This window comes from Lepisma saccharinum, chromosome 3, assembly GCF_977018435.1.
Source record: "Lepisma saccharinum chromosome 3, izLepSacc3.1, whole genome shotgun sequence".
Lineage (NCBI taxonomy): Eukaryota > Metazoa > Arthropoda > Insecta > Zygentoma > Lepismatidae > Lepisma > Lepisma saccharinum.
The window spans coordinates 106,730,124-106,756,572 of record NC_139231.1 but is presented as its reverse complement, the minus strand read 5'-3'; the positions used below and the strand labels follow the sequence as shown (position 1 = coordinate 106,756,572).

The following is a 26,449-nucleotide window of genomic DNA, read 5'->3' as shown; positions in this document are numbered from 1 at the left end:
CTCTTGGGAGGGCGCATTTTTCCCACTTTTATTGCGAGAGCGCATTTTTCCCGGACGCATTTTTCCCTGATTCTGGGGAAGATGGTAGAACCTTGCTTACGGGCATCATCTTTCCCATTATATTTTATCCGTCATTGCCGTCCGAAAGGGGTGGCATGTCGTCCCAGTTCCCAGTTCACGCATGCGTGGTCGGGTAAAATGATATTGTCTACCTGACAAGCCTATTAGACGATCTGCTTTCCCGTGAGGTTTCCCAACTTTTCAAAACTGAATCGACTGAATGCTTGTCTGCAAGTTGCAACCACGTAGATTTAGCTGATTTACCCATGAGAAAATCCATGTAAAGAAACAAATGGGAAAGCTGTTACGTGTAATTCTTCCATTAGTGGATCCGTTAATATAATTATCGTATATTATTTGCATCTTTATGTAAACGGCGAGGGGGAAATGACAGAGCAAAGAAAGGAAATTGATAATTGAGGCTCTGGCCGAAAGGTCCAAAAGCAGTCTTGAAGCATGGTCTTTTCGGAAGTGACGTCTCTAGTGCAGTTCGAAAGTGCCAAGTAAACGAGCAATCGAGTCCGTAGCCCACCGTACTCTTCCTGACTGGACTTCTGCACTCGTTCACTTGTTTGAAATTGTGGAAATCGAAAGTCAGCCAGATGTTGGTTGTAGTTCTTCTAATGTGTGGAAATGTAAGTATAAGCACTCTTTAAAATGCTATGTGATTTCTATGGTGACAAACAAGTGTTTATAACACGGGGAAAACAACGTGTTCTTAGTTTTATCTACTAATCGTATTTGGCGCTGCAGTCGAAGTGCAGGTGCAATTCTCAAAGGTTGTTCGCTTCAAGTATGGTCTTACAACTTTCGGACACGTCTTGTGTGGGAGAAAGGGTCTGTGGCATTCGCCTGGAGTTGGAAAACTTATTGTGGTGGAAACTTGAAACTTCCTAGTGTCAACACCACTGCTTGCACTTTGGTGCATTTGTCATAAGTCAAACAGCACCAAAAAAAGTTTTTGTTTCAGCAACATGTCCAATTCTTAAAGAAATGGAAATATAGCGTGGTTATCTCAATCTGCCTAATGGTTGTAGTTTACAGTTACCCTAGAAACTTAACGGTCGAGATAAGATATCTTTCTTCGCAGTTACCCTGTTGTTATGTCTGCCAGTGCAAACAATTCCCAGAAACTGAGCCGCACATTTTTCCATTCTACTTCTAAACGGTTTTTTCCATAACGTAGAAGTCGGAGTATTTTTCGTAGTTGAAGAGAAATTGTTGCTGCCACGGTCGAACATTCCATTAGATCAGTAATGCTCGGAAATCATCAACAGAGGACATCAGAATAACAGAGGAAGAAATCATCATTGTTACTTCCGTTTATAATAATCACACCCACACACCAACTTAAACACGCACCTCACATTGGCGATTCGTGAAATCAAACTTTTCAATAGACCAAAACACCCAACTACTGATTCACCACCATATTTGTAGCTGTTGCCTGCAAACAGTGGCGCTAGTGTAGTCATGGGGGGGGGGACGACTAGGAGGTCCTGCTACAATAATAGAGCTTCATTTCCTACACACCTCCAACGATGTCCAGAGTGGGAGAATGGACGAGAAATAAGAAAAGGGAAATAAATTAAGCAAGAAAGAGAAAAATCGAGATAAGCAAAAGATACGGAGATACAGAAAACAATAGACAAACCTTAGATAAGATAATAATAAAAAAGAGAGGGATAAGGACCTCTCCGATAGCGTGGTGTTAACCTTATCCCCTTTTAATTAAGGGTCCCATTTTCAAAGCTAGTCAAAATTTACGTTGACCCATCGCTCTGATAGGCTAATTCCAACTGAACCGGACCTATAGTTTAACTGTATAGATCCAGTCCAAACAACGATGTGCCTCCAACGAGACCGAACCTATGACCCTTTGATTACAAGGCGACAGAGTTACCCCTACGTCATCGGGGAGAATAACAGTACCCCAGGTTTGATCCCTGATGGGGACACATAACACTTTAAACTGTAGGTCCAGTCCCTATTAGCCCATATGAGCATAGTGTAGACTTGAAAACCAACTTTTCAAAGGGAGTAAACAAAGGCTGAATATCACAGAGAAAACTCAAAAAGAAGAAGAAAGGAAAACACACAAAAAAAGAGAGCGAGGAACTAGGAAATTGCTCGTTGTTTCGGGAGAGTAAGTGACCGACCCCCTTTAACCTCTCTGCGTGCATCCACACATGCATACGCCACGATTAAACCAACGGTAGCAACCCGACACCTCGAAGTAACTATATAAAGAAAGGTCACACTGTATAGTAGTACACCTTAGATGAAATATTTGTACCCCCTTCTCTTCCTTACTCCTTGCCATGTGTAGTGTACTGTACATAGAATGCTAAAGCTAATTTCTGACACGGAACGCATACGATTTTGCTGTGACGCACATGCGAATACGCACTCCATGTCAAGGAAACGAAAACACGATTTCCGAGTTGCTCGCCAGCTACTGGTACCACGATAACTTCCGGTCGTTGACACAATGAAGGTTGGCCTTATCATCTGTATGCTCTCCCCGTTACAAGCTGGGCTTTGCTGTTAATGGACATTACATCAGTGTTGCTAGTAGCAGGATTTTATTAGTATAAACTTTATTTTTTAAAAGTACATGTGTTACAATTGTAGTTAGTTCACTGGAAAGTACATGTGTTACAATTGTAGTTAGTTCACTGGAGAATTAAGCTGAGTTGTAGTTCACAGTTCCTCGTTTTCAAAAGTAACTCTGTTACTGTTATTATTACTTTAAAAGTAACGGCAACTTACTGGATGTTCGGCTTTCTGTAACCAATCGACTTTTCCAAACAATGTTTTTAACACTTACTCGCATTACGTTCGTATCATTTCTACCTTCATTTTAGGCACTAGGGTGAGAAAAAATATTTAAAAGAAATATTATAATAAAATCTTTTTGAAAAAAATATTGTAGATATCCCATTTTTGATTCATTTGTCATTGTACTCTGTGCAGTGTGACTGCAACCTCCAGGTTATCTTTCAGCGTAGGTTCTCTTCATTTTCCTCGGATCTTACCACCATTAACCATTTCTTCCAGTGAATATATCCATTTCTTTCAAAAACAGAAAACCACATATGTGAAATTTATGCTGCCGCCGTATGATACTTACTTCCTTTGAAATTTGTTGCGGTAATAACAGACTTCGGATGTGATGTGACTCTGGTATTTTAAGAGAACTGCTTTACCTAAGCGTGGTTATACCAGATGAAAAACACGGTACATCGATTTCGAATATTTATAACACTAAATGCTTATACATAATGGTATTCAGAACCATAATACACTGTCTGATACATCGTAGGTAGATTAATTGTTTGTCCTATATAGTAGGAGACACGCACGTAGTGTGTTGCACGGCCGAGCTCACTCAAGCCAGTCAGTCTTTTCGCTCGCGCGCATGCGCTGCAGAAGGCCCACAGCGGGTTCTTTATACTTCTCGAACAAAATTCTCATGCTCGAATTTTCGCCGGATGAACTTGAATTTGTTTTTCTTTTTTGTTGCGATTTGGTGGCGTAGAACTAAGATTCTCCCAAATATGAGCCCATGAATGACTAGCTAATGTTATTTGCCATTGTATGATGCCATTTTCAGCGATTATATCCCGTTGCAAAGAAAATCTCGAATGGAACATTTTGGCGCCAAAAAGCTTAGCCATTTTCCCTGAAATATGTCCACATAAGTTCATAACCAATTACATTCCCCAGCAGTGGCGCAGGAACGGGTAGGTACAGGGGTACATTGTACCCCCCTAAATTTTTGAAGGGGGGTACTGTACCCCCCTAAATCCGTAAATCGAGTTGTACCCCCCCCCCTTGGTAATTTGACAGCAGACGCAAGGTGCTACTGTTAAAAGAACCTATTTTCAGTTCGCCCAATAAAAAAGTGTAGCTATATTGTTTATAACTTATAAACATTATCTTCCTTACCACAGAAATTCAAACCATTCTAAACTTACTCTACTATTGAGAGACCACAAGGAAAAAACCTTGGACGAAAAGTCCCAGCGCAGCTTTCCCTTCTTCCGTTCAGCTCAGGCCATAAGGAAGCATGGTCCACTCTCCCCCTCCCCTCCTGCACAGGAGTCGCGGGTGTGCGCAGGTTGTTTTGCTTGTGGTTCCACTATACATTGTGGTTCCTACTAGTTAGTTCATTGACCTAATGGAAACCTCTTTAAGGAGATGAAAATTGTTAAAATGTGTGTGAAACGATGGAATCAGATTTGCTCTCAGAAAATCACGCTGCAGACGAATGCTCCTTTGCGTAAGGGGGAGGGGGGTACACTTTTCTAAAGAAATGGTCGCGTCGATTCGAAGATAAGATACAAATCTTCATCAGAAGGATATATGATTGATCCCATTTTCTTTTGAATATTTAAAATGGAATTTTCCAAAACGAAATACTTACACGAACGAGACGAGACACTACAGACCAACTTATGGGGGGGAAGGGGGTACAATGTACTGCTGTACCTCACCCATATTTTTCATAACTTTGTAAGGGGGTGTTCGGAAAACTATACTTAAACCTATATATTAAGAGATTTTGAAAATAGAGTCCCGATTAGCCTATCTGAGCATGAAGTGAATCTAGAATAAGTTTTAATGACTTCCGAGTGGAAACCGAAACAAAAATTAACACAAACAAGAACGAGAAGGACCTCGCCACACAGGAGACGAAATAAGGCTGTGACAATTTTCGACTCATCGCATCGCGATATCATTCCTATGTGAAATGAAATTTTTCCTAGACATTTAAACAAGGTGCAATTTGCGATATTATCAGAAGGGGGGGGGAGGATTATTTTTACCTATGTATTAGATATACTTATAATTGGACATTCATTGCTAAAATCTAATTTAGGTATCGAATGCAACACAAACACAACGCCATTTTAAGTTAAACCCTAAAGTCAATATGTAAGAAAATTACATTAGTCAGATGAATGCACGAGATAAATGAAACTCACTGCAGGTTCTATTGGTAGATTTTGGATTGGATTCGCAACGTCTTTGAGTGAGATAAGAATGTTTGATTGATTTATTTGGTTTATTTTACTTCGCATTTCTGCCACTTTTGGCTAATCGCAAAGATGAGGATGGGCGATGATATCATAAAATTGATGAACACTCACACGCCCTACCTCTGGCGTCAAAGCGCGTTATGCCAACCCCTCCGCCACGGAGGCTGGCGAGGTGCGAATGTGTTTTGGATTTTCTTTGTAGATGCGAAAATCTTGAACTGTGACGCGCACATGCTTTTGCTTACATTAAAGTTTACCTTTTCACATAAACAAGAAATTGACATGTCACCCTAAAACACACGCATGTATCTGCATGTAATACTACTACTTACGAAAAGAGACCTTGGGTGGTTCTTCATATTGTCCACCAAAGATTGAAACGAAAAAAAAAAAACATTTTGAGCGTATGCCTTTCCTTGCTTCCTCTGACATTTGAAGGATTTCGGTTTTGCATATGTAATGATAGTACTTTCAGTGCTTGAAGAGTCATTAGGTACAGCTAATTATATAACAAATAAATGCTTTGTGAAAGTTTCACAAATATTTCAAAGTTAGACTTCTTACGAGTTGGTCGGGAACCATATCAACTAAGTTTTTTTCTTTTTTTAATACAACGCCCTACAGATGTCTGAGTAAATACCAAATCCAAAAGACATTGGATGTGGTACACATCTGCCATAAATTGTTTAAATATATTTTTATGCGTTTCTATGTGAATTTAAAATTAGAATGAACTGAAGTGGAACTCTATAAGTATGATATATTCATAATGTGGTTTCTATATTCAATGGGTGGGAGATGATTATTCCTGGTTGGGGTGGCTCAAGATCCTCCTCACCCCCTTTAATCTCAACCTGCATTAAAATGAATAGATGTATCTTTGTTCGCAATTTTCACATTTCGAACTCCTGATTTTTCGTTCCGTTAAATTCAAATAAGGCCAGAACGAAGTCCAGAGCTTTATATGTTTCAGAATTGTTATCTGGTTTTAAAATCTGTTTAAAAAAAAACATAAATTCTAAGAAAAACAAAGAAAAAATAGTTCTGCAAATTTTGCATTAAATAACAGGACATTCGTGTGTGCTGTTCTAAAATAGAATATTTCCCATGGCTTAACATTATACCTAAGTATCAAAGACGTATTTAGGAGGGGGTCCAGACACTCCCGCGAAAGACTTACCAAGACGTAAAAGTAAATAATCAAAATATAATTGTTTAGCATTTATTATAGAGCATTCCCTGACATTCGCTACGAGACTCGGCGGCAAGCGGCCCGGCATCAGCGCTTGTCTTTCCCGGTGAACGGGTCCGCGACAGTCGCACGCTACAGTCTGTTTTTTTTAGCTCTCCCTGCCTTCGCTCTCTTTCCCATTCTGTTGACGTTGCATACTGACGCCAGTATAATCTTCCCTCGGAAGTTATGTTGTGTCGTGTCCGTGTGTTGAACATTGTGGCTTAATATGGCACCACAAAAGTTTATATTACAACAAAGGATTTATCTTGTCGAGTGTTACTTCTGAAAGAGGAATTGTGGAGAAGTGCGACGACGTTTTGCAACGAAATTTCCTAGTGTTCCCGTTCCACATAGGACCACTATATTAAACCTCGTAAAAAAGTCTAGAGTAATTGGGTCAGTTCTGAATGAAAGTGGAAAGAAAAATGGGGAAATCTAAAAAATAAAGTATACAAAGACAATCCGCACGCCATCCGTGAGTTAAAAGAGAGTATTGTACGAGAAATCGGGAGAATTACAGTAGACGAACTTGCACGTGTAAATGCCAATTTCTTTCGGAGATGCCAGGAATGTGTTGCAGCAGAGGGACATCATTTTCAACACCTTCTGTAGTCAAGGTTAGCACACAATATGAAAACTATAATTTTAATAGCCGACTCTACCGACTGTCGCGGACCCGTTCACCGGGAAAGACAAGCGCTGATGCCGGGCCGCTTGCTGCCGAGTCTCGTAGCGAATGTCAGGGAATGCTCTGTATAATCGATGGTTATTTCCACTGAACTTATTGGAAGGCAAGGAATTTGGCTCATACGGCTTTGAAGGGTTCCAAAAGATTTATGCACACAACTAATGATAATATCCATAAAATATTAATCAGAAACTTTACTTTTCGTTATTTGGATCTAACTCCTTATTTGTTATTCAATAAATATTCAATTATTTTTTTCTATTTGACATTAAATTCCTTGCCAGAGCAGTTGTTTTTATGCAAATCTTGGCGATCTTAACTACACGTAAGCTAGATAATGAATACATGCTGTTATATCTCTATTCTTTTACTATTTTTTACCTATTCATGTAATAACAACAATACAATATTAATTAACTTACATATTTAATTAATATTTTAATTTAATTAAATATAATTATTATAATTATAATTATTTATTATTTTTATTGTTATTATTATTGCAACACTTGGTTGGACCCCCGAAATGTATTTCTAGGTGCAGTAGTATGTGTGTTTATATATATATGGGAGGCTGAATTTTGTACCCCCCCCAAATGAAAAACGATCCTGCGCCACTGTTCACCAGCATTCATGGATTATTTTGGGAGAATTTCGGTTGTATGTTTATTTGAACTTTTCTGTATCACGGATTAACCTACTGTAAATAATTAATCAGATCCAGATGTAGAAGGGGCTTGGGGATTACAGCTCGGTGAATCCATCTACCAAAGCGAAACCCTGCTTTGAAAAGGCCACGAAATGAATGAAAAGTGTTCTAAAAATGTTTAAAAGGATGAGTCACACGATGTTTCTGGCTGAAGGCCTGCAGTATATAAAAATCTTGCTGATTTCTAAACAAGATCTGGCAACACTGACTTAATGCAACTTGAAGCATGAATACGTTCGTACGCGCAGCTTGTACTGTACGCACGTTACCATATTCTTCACCAGATTTATATCATGCACTTGAACACAATAGCCATTAACTGGAACAATGAACTTCACGCATGATTTTTCGCGAGCATTATTGTTGGAATATTTCTTTATTCGTTATTTCTTCTATAGTATATCTAAAAGTGGCTCATCCTACTATTCGACTGTTAAAAAAAGAAAAAAAGAGAGAGAAATTAAAAATTCAATTTGACTGCTTATTGTTCAATTTAATTTTTAAACAGTATTCAGTACCAAGGTATTTTATAGTTCAACGTGCATGATCTTTATCCAACAAGAATCACACCCCCTGCCCCTCTCTCTCTTGTACTTCTGTATTTGTTTCTACGTTACTCGCTATGGGGAGAAACTACGGCTACCTGGACATGTCTTCTTTTTCGGGTCCTAAAAATGGTCCGGGTGGGGTTTTAGGAAAATGGGGAAATGTCCTTTCTTTTGGGAGGGGGGGGGTATAGACAACTGCTTCAACTTCAAGATTCTTAACAAAATTTCATATTTGTAAATTATTGTTAATATTGTTTCCAAGTCACATTTCCCCCCAAAAGAGTGTAGTTCCCTAAAAAACATTGCTTAAATTTGAATTTATTGTGTTAATGCAATAATTAACACATATTATTGTGGCTAAAATGAAATTATATGTGTGAAATACATAAGTTTTGGTTGACTTTCACTTTCCAGGGGGGGCCACGGCTTCCCCTTGCCCCCCCTTCCGGACGCCCATGGAAATACAACACACTCAGTTGCAAGCGCTAAGACAAAAAACTTTTCTTCCAACAAAGAATGAATATAGTTTATGCAGTTCATTATTATGTTTTTATTCATCTGTTTTAGGTCTAAATATTCTCGTAAGTGTTCTTATTTTCAATTTACGTTCTTATTTTAAAGTAAGAGACCTAGTTTCACAACCGTGTAATAGTACCGGCATAGTAAATATGGTGGTTCAGTCTGTAACGCGTCTGACTACCATGCTAAAGGTCCCGGGTTCGATCCCCGGTCGGTTCAAATCCGGGAACTTTTCTAACATTGGAACCGGACCACCCAGCGTCGAATAACATGAGTGCCTGGGGAAAACCCTGTGGGGTAAAGGCGGTCAGAGGTGTGATGCTGATCACATCACCCCCACTCACGACCGGATCAAGAAGGTGTGGGGCGATACCCCACACCCCCTATCAGTAGCGAAGCGTAGTCTTACGAAGGAGGCAAGCAATGTTTCAGTACAACAAAACATGTAGTACAATGGCACGCCAAGAGAGGGATTAAAGGTTTATAGCCTCATTGGCCCGGTCGCTGGATTTGTCAAAATATCATAATAAACTGACGGTTCTAAAAATAAACCATATGATCCTCAAACGTCACATTTACTTTCGAAATTCCAGATAACGTTATTCGTATGGTAGTAAACGTCTTACATATGCGAACTTTCCGCATACGACTAAAGGGGTACGTAATTTCTTATTTATTTATTAGTACTTTTATTTGTTCATTATTTTTTAATGTGGGCAAACGGTGACCAAACGGATTTAGGTAAAATAACTCATTTATTTAATTTACACTGCCTGATTGTAATTTAGGATTTGTGGGCACCCTAAAAATCGCATTCGGAGTCAAACATTAAAATAAAAAGTTAAACACACACTTTAAAAATTTCATTTCAAACCAAAGAAACACATGAATAGACGATGTACTCACCACAATAAATTCCAAACTCCTTTGCATATATAGGAAATTTCCCGCTATCGAACAATTCAACAAATCTTAGGGCCTCAAGGTTCTCAAAACGTGAAGACACTCCCATGCTCTTTCCACATCTGGAAAGCATCCACGCAAGATCACTTTGGAAATCTCTGAAACGACCGAAAGTGATACCAACCTATTTCCTTCATTTTAACCCTCATGGGAAGGAAAGATATATCAGTATGGAGATAGAAATTAAGTGGTGGAATCAGAATCATTACAGCAGAAAGAGTATATACATAATATTTAAGTAATAAAGTGTCATACAGAGGTGGGGCCGGGGCCGGGAGAGGGTTGGCCCCCCTTTGGCCCAGTATTCCTAAGAAAAGGAAAGTCAAAGGCAGGAAAAGATGACAAAATGAGGAGACTACTACAAAAAATCCTGGGAGCACCACTTGTGTCATAATAATAAAACTTAAAACATGTTCTTATGTTCATAATGTGTACAATGTATACGATTTAATTGTGCTGTGTAAATATCAGTAGAGAGTTCTTTTTAGATAGCATTATTTTCACCCCAAGTTTTATTCAAAAGCAGTCAATTTATTGAATGTGGTTGTAAAATTTGTGAAACAGCTCACTTGAATTACTGTGTAAATAATTTGGCAGTTGCAAACACTGGTAGCGGTCAACACTTTTGACGTAATTTGAGCTGGACCGAGCTGGACACAGGGTGCAGACCAAGGTCCGTCGAATCTTCCCTCCCTCCCTGGGAAAACTCTTCTCGGGGGTGCAGACATTTCACTTCCTGCAACACAAACCCCCGCCCTTTACCATCTCGCCCGAACTCCCAATATCCATCTTTTTACGCGTTTTACAATTCGCGAAATCTAAAATAAATTGTAATATAAAATGATATATATATATGGAATTTAGAACAATGATAATAACTTATTTTAGTTATTTTATGACTAAGAATTATTTTTATATTCGCGATCTTGTTTACGTGTTCATGAAGACAAATATTCTTTACTCGTAGTTTTTGGTGGCAATATATCCTTATGCTTTCGGTTGAGCTCGGCTATTTTCGGGAATCACGCAAGCTCAGCAAGCAGAGCTTTTGGTATAAGCGTTGTGGACGGGTTCCACTCGAATTTCACGCTTCGCCATGTGACTCCTTCGGGTGCGTTATTTTCCCGCAGAGCAGCCGCAAGCATTGAGGCTGGTGCTTGCTACAGAGCTGCTGAGGGAGTTTGCGGCCGTAATTTTTCGCGAAATCGAGTGCGATGGAAACGAAATAAGGCTAAAACATTATGTACATTAGATGATATTCGAATAATGCAAGCACTGCTTGCATTGCTTGTACTATATCTTCGCCTCTGCCCCCTATACGCCTTCATGGCGTGGTGCTATGCACAGGGGAACACTTTCTTTTAAAGCTTGTCATCTGGTAACCTTAGGAGAAAGCCGAACGGATATAAATACAGTAATAAAAACATTATGATTTAGCTTCATTTAATTTGTATTCTAGCAAAAATAAAAGAAAGGAAACGAAATAAAATGCCCCCTTTTCCAAATTCCAAAAATGAGATTGTTTATATGAAAGGTCGTCCAAAGTAAAGCGTGAGACTAAAATTTAAAGATAGAGTTATAACAATATATGATATACATTAGAAAAAAAAAAAAAAAAAATATTTGGTGTATAACTGATACTCTGGATCTTATAATAACGACGTGGAAATCAAACATGCATTTTTTTTTGAAGATGTGGTCCAGAGGTTTATCCAAAACTTTCCATCTGGAGATGTAAGTTCGTATTTTGGAGTGTAACTCGTGTAAGGTTAAAATGAAACCCAAAATCATCATAGCACACCCAAATCCTTGTGGTCCGCCCTCTTCACACACCACAAAGTGCAACCTCTACTCCGTTTCGAATTTGTTGTTGCATTCCATTCGGGAACATCCCCGTGTTCGCCAATATCTACTATGTGGGAGTGTAGACGTCGCAAATCATATCGAAAGAAGCATCACAGAGAACATCATTACAAATTAGAATAAACCAAGATTTACTAAGAAGACCTCTGGATCATGACAAATCCAACCACGCATACGGAGAACACGAAATCTCGAGAACAGTCGATTTGTAGTAAATGTGAGTCATGCGGCCCAGTGGCGCAACGGATAACGCGTCTGACTACGGATCAGAAGATTCCAGGTTCGAATCCTGGCTGGGTCGGTAAATTCTTTTTATTTTCTATAATCAATTATCTTGTGTTCAGTAATCAGTTTTAATTGATAATTTATTTCCAAGACGAACCTGTCTTCTTGGATGTGTATATAATGACTTCAAGATATGATTTCAGATCTAACAAAGTTAGAAAAGCTTTCGGAATATGTCGAGAGGGAAGAATGCGACTTCTAACATTTTGAACGCGAGGTTTTCTTTTGGAATATTAATTATTGCGTTTTGCACAGACACTAAATCGTATATTAAATACTATCGAAAAGCGGGGGAAGGGGAGGAGTTGTGGAATAAGGAAAAATTGCTCATTTCTTTCCTTCCTTTATATTCTTGTCATGACCACTTCCAAACATTATTTTCCTTTCCTTGTATCTTCTTGCTGCTAGATTTTCTCCCTCCTTTCTTACCCTTAACATTTGTATATTTCTTTCATTTCCTTTTCACTTCTGCTCTCTAAGGCGTTTTCTCCTTTACTCTCTCTTTCTCTTTATTTCTCTCTTTTCCTCAGTCACACTCACTTCCTTCTTTTCCCTCTTATTCTATCTCTTTCGCTCTGGATTACTCATTTTCTTCTTTCTTTCTCTCGCTTCTAGATTTTCTTGCTTCCTGTTCTGTCTGTCACTCGCTATATTTGTTATTTTCTTTCACTTTCCTCATCTCTCACTTTGTCTGTCTCTCGCTGGTGCTTGTTTTTCTTTTCTCTTTCTCTGCCTCCCGCTGGCTTATTTTTTTCCATTTCTCCTCACTTGTAAATTTCTTTCACGCTGTTTCTCTTCCTCGTTTGGTTTCTCGCGTTTACACTGTTCGTCTCTCTCTCTCTCTCTCTCTCTCAATTAAATCACTTATAAGGATGACTCGTACGCATTACATATAAGCAATGCGTCATCGTTCATCCCAATTCACTCTCTCCGATTACACCTGTGATTTTTACTTTGGGTTTTATGGAGGAGGCAATTATGCCCCTACTCCCCCACTTCCACAATGCGTAGACGAACTGCAACGGCGAATTACCAATGCAATTTCGTCGGTTACACTTGACATGTTCAACCAACTATACCAGGAACTGCAATGTCGTGTGACCACATTTTTGCATACTATTAGAAGCTCAATACTGTATTCGTTGGACTACTGAAAGACTTGACTATAAAGAACAGAAATAATGAATTCATATTCCAGTTACAGTCACATTCACATCTGCAACACTAAAGGTATGATATTTTTTGGTTGGAGTTTGTGTGGATCGTTTGAAATGTGGTGAAATAAGTGTTCGCAAAACTGTCATTCGGTGCAAATTTCACTCCGAGGAAGTGTCTGGATCCGCTTCCTTCCCAAAGTACCTGACATCCATAGTTCAAGTAACGTATTCACAGTTTCTGTAACAATTTTCACATATTCAATTTTTAAAAGTGTTACTTTCTTTATGAAATATCCTACATATGTTCAGGAAGATGTGGTACTTTTTTCTGTCCGCCGTCCATTCTCAGGCACATCTGTCGGAAAAGACTACATTTTCCAAAATGATTTCTCCGTTGCTTCATTGTTCCAATTCTTCCTCTGCCGTGTCGCGTGCGCTCTGCGACAGTTGTTGCCTGGTTACATGAGCACGTGAAAGCCCAGCAAACAAACAACCATTAGAAAGTAGAGCAGGTGGAAAAAGAGAGGAGAGAATTCGCTGTTTTTGATTTTACTAACACTAGAAACAACATGATTCTTGAAATGTGCAAACAATGAAGTTTCTGCTAGCAATCAGTCACTGTTGACATCCTTTGTTGTACTTCTCCAACGTGATTGTTTATTCTTTTTAGCTTTCGGAAACTGAGGAAGGAATTGTTGATACATTGACACTAACGTACTCATACAAACCAGAAGTTTGTTATTTGTTGTTTAATAGTAAAAAATATGTCAAACAAAACAATTTGATAAAGTTGGTTACTACTATTTGGAAATTTTTCGAATGAATATGTGTTTGTGTTTGTGCGTGCGTGCTTGAATGTGCGTTTCGCATATGAGAAATTACCGTAAGACCGTCAATTTCAGCTGCCTTCCAACTACCGTCGTAAAAAATGACCATGACCGTTAAAGTATTAACGGCCACCACATAGTTAACCAAATTGATGTAATTATAAGGCTACAATTTGTAATCATTATCTATATTTATGCAAGATCAATATTCAAATTTCCTATACTGACAAAAAAAATAAGTTGTATCCTGTTTTTGTAAATTAACAGACAGACTGTTAAATTCTAAATATTAGATAACTTCTAACAAACACTATTTGATTGGTGGGGAATGCCTAGAAACTTCGGATACCGTCTGCAATTAACAAACTTTAATATTTGACAAAATCACTATCCTTTTTGGAGAATATAACCATGATTAATATTTAGTTCTTCAGAAATAAATAGTTAATTTCACATCGTATTTTTGTTATTGCGAGCAACTCAAAAAGCATCAAACCCAATCTAGTTCAATGGAAAATTCCTTATCTTCCTTCTCATGTTCGCAGTGGCGTTAATAACGTGGACCCTACAGCAACGGAGTGAGAAATTGTTGACTCTCAAGGAAAGATAAAACAACGTACAGTATGAATAGAGAAATCATGAACGTACAGCGTTCAATAAAGGATTTGCTAAATCGAAACAGTTGAAATAGTTCAGTTGTGTAAAGAGGATGAAAGAAGACAAGGCTGCCACAGAAAGTGCTAGATCCACCAGCAGGGTGCGAAATCATTGAAGACTGGTGGGGGGGGGAAGAAAGATCTTAATCTACACACGCAAATATGTAATTATATGATGTACATATTTATGTTATAATGTTATTAAATATACAAAAAAATTGCTAAATATTTATAATAAATAATAATAACCCATGGCTCGACAGCCCTCGAAAGGGCCTGGGCCTATCACCCGGCTGCCAGTCTCCCTCCCACAATCCTACCTAGAGGTATGGAGTTCTTCAACCGGTAAATATTTATAAATACATTATTATGAAATACATATACATATGAGTAACAAATTAATTCCTTTACTAACTGGTTAAAGGTGTCAATAAATTACAAAACATTGGAAATAGCTTTGTTATGTAATAGTTAAAATGAAATAGTTTTTGTTTAGTTATTGCTTTCTATTAATATAAATAAGATTCCATACTTATATTCGCCCTGCATTATTGTTTTACTTTATTAAACATACATTGCTGTTGGTGTAGATCTAATGGTGTATTATTGATCTCTTGCAAGAGAGAGCGTGTGTTTTCAATATTATCCTTAGTAAAATATATTTAAATCAAAACTAAATGCTTATCTTTTGTTGTTATAACAAACGCTCTCCCCCACCTCCGAAAAATTTTGGTGGGGAGATCCCCCCCCCACTAAGATTTCGAACCCTGTCCACCAGACTTAACAAACGTTAATAAACCTTAAAATTTCGTGAGGCGAACGTCCCACCTTGTCCCTGCGCTCTACCAGAAAAGAGGATGCGGAGAGAGGGAGAAGAGAGAAAGAGAGAGGTGAAAAGAAAGAGAGGGTGAGAAGTAAAGAAGAGAGGGGAAGAAAATAAAGGGAGAAGAGAGGAAAATATCTCTCTTCTTTTATTTATCTCTTTCTCTCTGTGTAGACGACCGAAAATGACGTGGATGAAGGGTGCTAAGAACCCGAAGATAGAGAGAGAGGAATGACTTACGGATTGCCGGATTGGTGCTGAAGGATGTGTAAATGGAGGCAGGGTATTGTGTCTGTCAAACACTGTACCACCTAAATAAATTCGTAAAATAATAACATGGCACAGAGTAGAAAAAAATTACATTTCATCAGCGACCGACATAGTTAATACTCAGGGGAGTGTCTTAGGCTCACTTCTGTTCCTTCTTTTCACTAATCCTACAACAAGCTCTTACAGAACTACTTGTGTGGTGTCGACAGTGGAAACTTGAATTGAAACCTCAGAAATGCTCCTGCCTCACCATTTTCTTAAAAAGGAACAAACTGATCTCTCCTTATACTCTCGAAAACTCTCCCATCAAAAATGTTTCCTCTCAAAAAGATATTGGTGTTATCATCGATGAAAAGCTAAACTTCCAATGATCACATTACATATACTACTAAACGAGCCATGCGTCTCCTTGGTATTCTCTACAGGTTCCCTGAAATCCAAAACCAATCAGCCATTAGCATATTTTTCAAATCCTTTATCTCTCCCATTCTTGAATACTGCTCCCTCATCTGGACTATGGCTTCTAAAACTAATCTTTCCAGGACTGATTCTGTCCTCAGCTTTTTTCTCGCAATTGCTCGCCATAGAATTCCTTCTCTCAGACACCTCCATAAAACAGATATTATGTCTATTTTGAAGATCCAGTCACCACACACTCGTCACGAACTAGCAGACATGAAATTTTTGCATAAAACCATTAATGGCAAAATTAAAACTGAATTCCTTGTCAACCAATTTCATCTACGAGTACCCGCACGGCCAACCCACAACGTAAAGCTCTTTCACATTCCCGCCACAAGGCCCTCTCTCCTACAACGGTCTCTTTATTATAGGCTCCCCCACTTGTATAATGACCTGCCTGTATATACCGATATTTTCTTGTCAGAACACAGTTTCCGACAGTCGCTAAGAATGTACGTGTAACAATTTCTTTTTTTTTTCGTCTGCCATCTTGTATTGTCTTGTTTTGTTGTTGGTATTTCCATTTTTATTATTGTTTTTATTTTCTTCTTGTTGCTACAGTTTCAGTATAAAATGGTCTTTCAGTACTGTATCTGAAACTTTAATTAAATAAATAAATAAATAACATATCTCCCACACCACCCAATTGAAGACTGCATGCTTTGGTCTCCAAGAGAGACTTTTCCCGTTTCAAGAGCTCAACGTGACTACCAAAGATTCCCCCCACCCACGCCGACTCCACATTTAGCGAAGGGAAAACTATTCTCAGTTATGCACGAGGCAACATCCTACGAGTCACCTCCAGGAAAATTTTTGGAAGATATGCGTCTTTTCTCTTCCTTTTGCTCTCTTTTCTTTCTTTCCCACACGCCGGCCCTGTGCGCCAGCTTCTATTTTGGCGCCTTTATTCTTGTGCAACACACGGCAAAACGAAGGAAGAAGAGGAAGCAAAACACGCTGATGAAAAAAAGGAATAGAAGGCGGTGTTTATATTAGGAAAGTGGGGCCTCCGTAGCAGGAAGTAACGAATGTACGTTGCCCTCTTGAAGGAAATCGAAAGGAGGCTTGTGGGTGGAGCGACGAAGAAAGCAAAAACAAACGAATGGGAAAAGGATATTAGGTAGATGTTGTAGTGCGATATGACAAGAGGAGGAGAACGCAGATCTGAAAAAAAAAAAATGAATGATGGTGTATTCGAAAGGTTATAAGGATCTTCTGAAGATGGAAATAATGTCTGCATCAACTCCTTGAGGGTACGGGTTGGATGCAAGGGAGGCAGAAAGTAGAGAATGAAATGTTGATTTTTCCTGAAGGACTGACACCTTTCTGCATGGTTTACCCACTAGGTGGTTAGTGGGAGTTTTAGATGGATGATTTACCCTACACGTGGCATTTTCAAAAGGGGTGAAAGTATTGTGATCATTCATGGTGGCTCCTCGTAAAAATCTCACATTTCAAATAATCGCTGTCAGTACGTTAGGAGAAATGATGCACTACAACAGACCTCAATACCGAAACACTGTAGTTTTTGTCAATTGGATTACCTCTTATCCCCGGACATGTCCTCTTTTAAGATACTAAAAAGGGCGTTCGGTCAGATTTTCTTTCCGGAGGAAAATTGTCCGTGTTTTCTACAAATCCTCAACAAAAAATTTAAAACGTTGAAAATAAGGATAACAAGTCACAACATGATCGCTAATGCAAATACATACAATCATCGCTAATATCGATACACAAACATATCACAAATCTATACATAAACCACCTCGTGCGTCATCTCGGACTCGAACTCGTATCTACGTCAGTGCTCGAAGTGGAGGAAGAGCCGGGGGGGGGGGTCATCCTCCAATTAGGATAACTTGGAAAAGCATCTCCCACCTACTGCAGTGTCTCCATGTTGATCCATACAAAGCATCCCCACCTATCCCCAAAATCGAAGAAACATCTCTCCAGATAGGAATTTCCACTGGAACAATGATCTACATACATTTGAACGTAGTGTTCCGTAGCATCAACTTGATTTAGCGTGCTTTGTTGTGTTTTTATAGTTACAATGTTACATTTTACATTATGAATATAAGTTTACAAATGAACATTAAAAAAAATCAAGTACAGCCGTTTTAAAGACGGATGTGAATTTGAAATTACTGTTCGCAGTGCTGGTACCTATGTTTCAGTGGCCAACAAAGGGTTCTTAGGTTTAGAAGCCAGCGTGGAAACTGATACACAGGATAAATGTTCGAGGAGAAAAGCACACATGTTGATGTGCAATGTAATATATGTGATAATTCATTTAATTCTTTGCTGGATCTAAAAGGAAATGTTATCTTTTTCAATTCACAAAATATGATATCCCTGCTTACATCTGCTCACTAGAACTAAGATTTATATGTCAATGCATTTAAAAAAAATCATTGCTTCTTTATGCGTTTTGAGAATAATGTAAGTAAGGATGTTGCATATTTTGGCAACTTTTGCCATAAATGCTATTTTTTTATTTTGCACCTACAATTCCTCCATTGCCTATTTTAAGAACAATAATTTTCTATTAACTAAAGTGTTTTTTTCATGTATATACTAATACTATGTACATATTTCAATACATATGACGGTCCCTTATCTCATGTAGTTACTATATTGACCACACAATTGCAAATATATTAAATTACTCGTTCTTTCCTTTGCTTGTTTCATGTGTGACTGCTTTGTTTATGTCCACTTTATGCTCAGATAGGCTAATTAGGACTGCGCCTACAGTTTATAGTGGGATTTACCACCGTGCAGTGTTGCCCCACCAGAGATCAAATTAGACATGTTGACTACAATGCTACAGAGTTCCACCACGTCATCGGGAGGCTCATTTCAAAAGTGAAACTTGTGATTAAATAAAAAATAATAAATATAGTGACATATGTATACGTTTACACAAAAGATAGAAAAAAAGAGAGAAATATGCAACGAACCATGATTAATATTTGTTCTTCTCAATTCAGTAAAATAAATATAGTGATGACGTAAGGGGAGAGGGGAAGCATCGCAGAAGTAGAACTAGGTATAAATGCTCTCTAGCCAAATATTTATTTTTGGTACGATGCTCTTTAGCTAAATGTGTATTTTTAATGCTATCTAGGATGTACGGAATTTCCCCCTAGGAAATATTCCTCTTATCCCTTTCTGCTTCCCTATTATTTTTTAAAAAAACATCTTGTGTCGTTACTCAATAAACAAATCCACGCTTCGATTTCAGGAAAACGCAAGCAGATATTGGTTGCACGTACACAACATTACCAACTATGTTCTGATAAGGTACATGATGTTCGTGTATATTCATTACAACCTAAAATAAATATTAATTCAGCGAGTCTCCGAACTTGCAAGTCTCGGCAAGATATTCAGTGTCTCCCCCAATAGCTTTGTTGCTTCAAGACGTTCACATTGCTAAAGAGCATTCCCATCGATCAGCAACAAAATACAAACACGCAGATTATTTGTCTCGACCCACAAGCAGAACCAGAAGTCCAATTCATACACTTTTTCGATAATCGATTCGCTCATTTGTGTAGTCAGAAACATCCTCCATACGTCTGGTCTCTATCGACCAGTCAATCCCCATGCACACCAGGAGAAACGTAACTTCGTAGCAGGTTGATATTATCATCGAAAATAAAATGCGCACAATATCAGCGGCGAACGAAAGCCAAAATATTGGATTCTTCAACTTTGATGGGTACACGGGGGGGGGGGGGGTAGTAACTTTTTATTATTATTATTATTATTATTATTATTAAATAAGAAGAAGTTTTTGAGGGGCATTTTGTTCATAGCCATCGTAATTTCAAGCAACTTTGTTCCGGTACATATCTTGGAAATACGTGTATGTATGTCACCACCGGCGTTCTAATTATTCTAATTAAAGGGGTCGGAAAACTTCCCTCCTTCTGGATTTTCTTTTCCAGACATTTATTGATTGATTGATTGCTATTATGTATTTTACATCCTTTTCTGCCACTTGCACTCTGCGGATATGACGATCGATGATGGTAAGGTGAAATGCATGAAGGGACAATCACAAGTACACATGGACAGAGCACAAACACCACAGAAGACTATACTTGCTGAGTCCAGACGACTGAGCCTCGTTAGTCTGCAAAATGCAGGTCAAGGTGTACTACGTAGAACAGAGGTTGGCATTTGGGTGTCTTCAGAAAGGGTTATTCCCTACCGTTTTGAAGGAACATATCAGTAGTCTCACTTTAAAACCACTGAGGGCCACAAGGTGGGAAAGCAGATTCGATGCCTTCACTCCGTTGAGATATCAACTGGGAGAGGTTTATGATGCGCTCCATCAAATAATTGGCGACAATAAAATTGTCCAAATGGTCGCACATGAGGCTCAGTGTATTCCAAAACAGTTGTATGGCTTTACATTCCATTGCTCGCTAGTTTTCTGGTATGACTTTTACTCCATGTAATGTAATGAGCAAATGTCTTCAAAACATTAATCTACGATGTGTTAGATGCTGTTAGATGATTTCTTGCAAACATATCAGCGCTTTGCAAAAAGCAGGAGGGGTGAAAAATTTCTTAGACGCCACTTGGCATCCTGGTAGGGCCTCCCTCCCTCCACTCGTGGAGGCGTCGGAGGACGGCGACCTGTGAGTCCCGGTTGATGAGAAAGAATTGGCATCGAATTTAGATATAGATGATCCAAAGATAGGCAACACTGTACAAGACCGAAATCGAAGAAGAAGCAGTTTCAGTATGATGAAACTGTTGAAGATCCACAAAAACGGTACAAAGTTGATTTTTATTACCAGGTACTAGACGATTATTTTAGCTCTAAGAGAAAGATTTGAGCAGCTTAAACATCATATTGAATTTTTCAATTTATTTTATGATATTAGAAAGCATAAAGACGTGCCATCTGATATTTTGTCTGAAAAGTGTAGAAAACTTGCCGGAATGTTAACACGAGAAGGCTACTGAATCAAAAGATGAACGAAAAGTGCCTTCGGCTATAATGAAACAATTACACCAAAGGAGACCTTAAACTGATAAAGAGTCATGATTTTGCACCTAATGTGAGTGTAGAACTTCCAGTTTATTAACTTTGTCGGTAACCGTGGCAAGTGGCGAACAAAGTTCTTTTTTTGAAAATTAAGGCTAATAAAAATACTATCTTCGGTCTATCATGTCTGAAACACGCTTGTTTCCATTTTATGCATTATACGAAAAAGAATATTACATGCAAAGGTAAAGTTCCCTGTGCATATAGCACCATGTCATGAAGGAACATTTAGGGGATGTGGGGGTAAGGCCACACACATTCTCGTTCTCGGCCATTTTGGAGGTGATGTGATCAGCACCACTCTCCGGCTGCCTTTATATCCCAGGGTTGTTCCTAAGTACCCATTAATTTGAGGCTGGGTGAACCCCGAGTCGCTTTATGCGGAGACAACGCAGAAAAAGAATTCAGACCATAGACCACCCATCCGGGAATATTCCATGTAATTCTTTTAAAAACGCAATCATATATCACCAGTAAATATATGAAGTCAAGCCTTCATTTCTTTCCTAATACTTGTTACATTTAAGATACGTTTAAGAGAGAGAGAATGAGAGTTTTCATAAAATATAATAATAATATACTCGTAAAATTAGTGTTGCATTTTTTAAAGTTTAACTGTAGCCGAGCGAGGTGTGCTTAATAGTATTGAAATAGCGTAACAAGTTTCTTTATTTTATAGTTTGATGTTTTACTTAGGAATATATTGATTTTCAATTTCCCGTTGCTGCGCAATGACGGGGGATGACAAAATTACTAGCGCCGGCCCTGTCTCCCAGAATACATATATTCATATATTCTTATAGATATTTGTTACGACCTATTACAAAATAGTATTGAAACTTAAGGAGGAAAAGTGATAATTGTGAGTACCATTGGCCTGTCAGATCTGTAAACACTGGAAATCCAGGAGCTGTCGATTATTTCTTTTTCTTTTTATTATTGTTATTATTGAAAATGGCTTCTCAGTTCACTTGTCGATACAGTACACACCGGTAACTGCTTCTTGCAGGCTAACGAGGCTAGCGCCTGGACCCACGGTCAGGATAATCCTCTGTGGGATCTTGTCGTCCTATTGTGCGTCCTTGTGCGCACTGAGTGTCCCCTTACAGCTTTAACTACGTATGGCGATTTTATCCTCAGAGACAGCATTGTTCTCGTTGCTGTTAGTAGTCTATGACAGTATTAGTTTTAGCAATATTTAGGAAGTTTTTAACAGACATGTTATATTTACTTGTTAAGGGCCTGTCCTCAGTTTTGATCTAGTTAATGGACTTAACCTCGTATTGTCTGATGGGCAAGAACAGCTTATGCTTATGTGCCTATGTGCCCAATATATGAAAATGAATCGATCAATCTGTTGGGAGGTTCACTTGGCCTGGAGCGAGCCTCCGTGGTGGAGTGAATAGCGTTGAGCGCTACGAAGCTATGGACCTTGTGTTAGAATATTCAATCTAATTCTTTTAGCACAGGTATCCTGGGTTCGAATCCCAGTCTGGGCATGGGTATTCTTTGTGAGTGTCCCTTCATCAATTTCGTCCTATCATCACTTATCTTCACCTTCGTGATTAGCCAAAAGTGGGAGAAAAGCGAAGAAAAATATTCATCCAATGAATCCACCCCAGAACTCACTGTTCCATGATTTCAAGGTCAGTGCAGGATTTCACTTTGCTAGCAGTAGCCAACAGTGCCTACCAAGATGCTCACATTCATATTCCATACATTTGAGCTTACTATGCAAACGCCTACTCATCGGACACCCCAAACATACTCATCCCCACGCTCTCTTTTGTTGTCCACGTGAAAGTATTCGCTGAGTGTGTTTGTGTCAGTTGCTGATGATTAGGAGTTAAGGTTGCAGCAGAAGCTACGTCATTGGTCTTGGACCAGTTTTAAACTTCCTGCGACGTACTTCATTTTTATTCGCTGGACACATTTGTCTCGTTCTTGGCTCAAAATTTACTAAAGGTCATACAGTAAGAAGTTTGTCATAAGAGCCAAAAGTTCTGATACCTGATAACATGTAAGTATTCTAAATATAAAGAAAATATTGTGAATCTTTCTTTTAAAAAAAGCGGAATGTGAGTCTAGTATACAAATGTGTGGAGCAATAGCAGTAATAATACTAATTGTTGAACCGGTTTGCCCGGGTGTTTAATGAATTCTAACTATAGTGTAAAATGTAACTCATTTTATTTACAGGTATTTAAAGGTATAAGTACAGTATACAAATTATAAAGTAATATCTTTTACAAATTCACTATAATATAAATTTAAGCCAAAACTTGATTATGAACAATATTTTTAGTTTCACCTCCACGAGCAAGAATAAATAAATTGAACGGCATTGTGAGTGTCACTATTCATCTTAGCGACGTCAAAAACTATGGATTCCACAATAATATCGGTCGTTTTACGTGTCATCCCCTAGTCACCCCCACCCCTAGGGGTGCCAGAGGTGTCTTGGAGTTGAACGGCATTGGAAGCGCCCCTATTCATCCTAGCGACCCAGAAAACTATGGATTCCACACTAATGTCGGTCGTTTTACATGTCACCCCCCTCCCCCCTAGGGCTGCCAGAGTATATTGGAGTTGAACGGCATTGGGAGCGTCCCTACTCATCTTAGCGAGCCCGAAAACTATGGATTCCACACAAATATTGGTCGATTTCGATTATATTTACATGTCACCCACACCCTTCCCACCCCACCCCTTGGGGTGCCAGGGGTGTCTTACCCTCACAGTATTTCTTTCCACATTGTAAGTCACATGTGTAGCAAGTTTGGTCATCGTGAATATCACCAATCAGCTTACCGACTCCAAAAACTATGGATTCGACACTAATCTTGGCCATTTTTGACATTTTAATTTTCACCCCCTCTCCCCCCCATCCCGGTAGGTGATGAACTTGAAGTAGAACGACATTGGGAGCGTCCGTATTCATCTTAGCGACCCCGAAAACTATGGATTCCACACTAATATCGGTCGTTTTCGATTATTTTTACATGTCACCTTCTCCCACCCCACCCCTAGGGGTGCCAGGGGTGTCTTATTCCCATAGTATTTCTTTGGAGATCGCAAGTGATACGTGTTCTAAGTTTAGTTGAAATAGCTCCAGGCGTTCGAGAGTTATGCTGGAACAAACATACACACATACATGCACACATATATATACACACATACATCCATTTTTATATATTAGATATTGTGGCAAGTGATGTGCAGTAGCGTGTTCAGAAAAAAATCTGGAGGTTTTACAGGGTCAAACACAGTTCCTAATCCAGGTTCATACATTAGGAACTGTACCTCACAGTGCTGAAATCATTTTCTTCAGAATGAATGAATTATTTATTTCACTTCTGTTGGCTAATGGTGAAGAAGAGGATGAATAGTGATAAGATGAAATTGATGATTAAAAGGGCACAAAACATAAGGAAAAAGGTGACTGGCAGAATTTCTTACGGACAGTAATTCTTTGATTGAATATCTGTCTAAAATACGAGTATCTGTGATTATACTGGCAGAGTATAGACTCCAGATGACCAGAGCAGCCTTGCTGGCCTGCAACATTGCAGTTACAGTGGAAGTGAGGATGAGTGTTGGGTGCTTTTCTAAAAAGTTCAACTCTTACCTACTTTCTTGGGGAGCTGAAACATATTGCCAGTTGTGTTGCAAGATGTCGGGTGAACGATTTAGTTCGAGAGAGAGAGAGAAGGCGAGGGAGAGATGTGAAGTAGGTCACAGACAAAATGCTCTGTGAACCAGCTTTTCCGTTTCCGATAACAAACGTCAAACGTCGTCTCCCCAGCAACCAGATATCCGGCTTCATTAAAATGTAAAAAAAAGAAGACGAACTAACTTTTCTGGACGGAGACTACCATTCTTAGGGCAGCTTTACACGGAAGCATTTTTTAACATTTTTGATAGCATAAATGCTACGTAAATGCTTCCAAAAATCTTACAACAGACAGTATTTTATGCGGAAGCATTTCATGTAAAATTCCGGTTAGCTTTCGCGATTGCGATGTGTAATATATATATACACACCGAGACACGATGTGTAGGCAATTAGTTTACAATTGAAACAGCTAAAATGTCCTTTCATGCATGGACGTCCGCAGGATTTTTTCGAGGGAGGGGCAAGGAAGTTATTTTTTCAGGAGGGGCAAACAAGGCACATTTTCTCCAAAAATAGTGTTGTTTTCCCAAAAAACATTTCTTAAATTTGAATTTATGATGTTCATGCAATAATTAACACATATTTTTGTGGCTAAAATGAAATTATATGTGTGAAATACATAATTTTTGGTTGACTTTCATTTTCCAGGGGGGGCACGGCCTCCCCTTGCCCCCCTTCCGGACGCCCATGCTTTCATGCGTGTACTGTATGAGCTATGAAGTAAGTAAACAGCGCCATTGATTTCTTGCTAACACTTCTTTTACACGAAACGTTATTCCTCTCGGTAGAATTGTTATCGGCTTTTAAAAATGTGAAGTGATACGTTGTTGTTTACATCTCACTCGGCCGCCATTACATCTGCACTCGTGACCTAGAGGTCGCTTCTGATTGGTTATGCTACGAAAAATGCTACGGAAATAGGACCGATTTTATCATTGAAAAATGCCATGAAATATGCCGTGGCATCTGAAATGCCATAAGAATTTGTACTTCACACGGTAGGAATTTGGTCATGGCAGAAATGTTAAGAAAAATTCTAAGGAATATGCTTTCGTCTAAGCGGGCCGTATTCTGTAGATGTTTGTGCAGCAGACGCGGCTATTTCAGGTACATGTTCCCTGAATTCTCTTGAAACCAGGGGCGTGCTAGCCAGAAAGATAGGATGGCTGGCATTCGTAGCACTCGCAGCACAAGCAAATAAAACTCTTCAAATTTGTTGAAACACAAATGCTATTACTCGTATTCTATTTTATTTTGTGTTTGCCCGTAAATTTTTCAATTCTTACAGTAATGGAAATTATTGTAATGTTTTTGTGCATATAAAGTGCATTTAGATTGGCAGTGATTGTTGTTAGCCGGGAATTGTTTTTCTTACTGATGACGTAATACATCCGCTAAACCTTCACAGAAAATAGTGTGGAAAGGGCGAATCTTTAAACCCGAACCTGGTTGAAGATATTGTAAGAGAGTGAATAAAAAATTGATGAAAAATTGAAGTATGTAATATACATGCTGGAAGTCAGTTGGCACCAGCAGTCATTCACCTCTAATTAACTATCACATAATCACAGTAACCACTTGATAAACTAGAGCAAT

General features: G+C 38.7%; 1 non-coding gene across 1 annotated transcript; it reads left to right on the top strand.

Annotated features, from left to right (window-relative positions):
• The first annotated feature begins 11,857 nt into the window (after window positions 1-11,857).
• On the top strand, window positions 11,858-11,930 carry TRNAR-ACG (transfer RNA arginine (anticodon ACG)). The gene has a single exon. It is a non-coding gene; the product is annotated as a tRNA-Arg (tRNA).
• The last annotated feature ends 14,519 nt before the right edge of the window (window positions 11,931-26,449 follow it).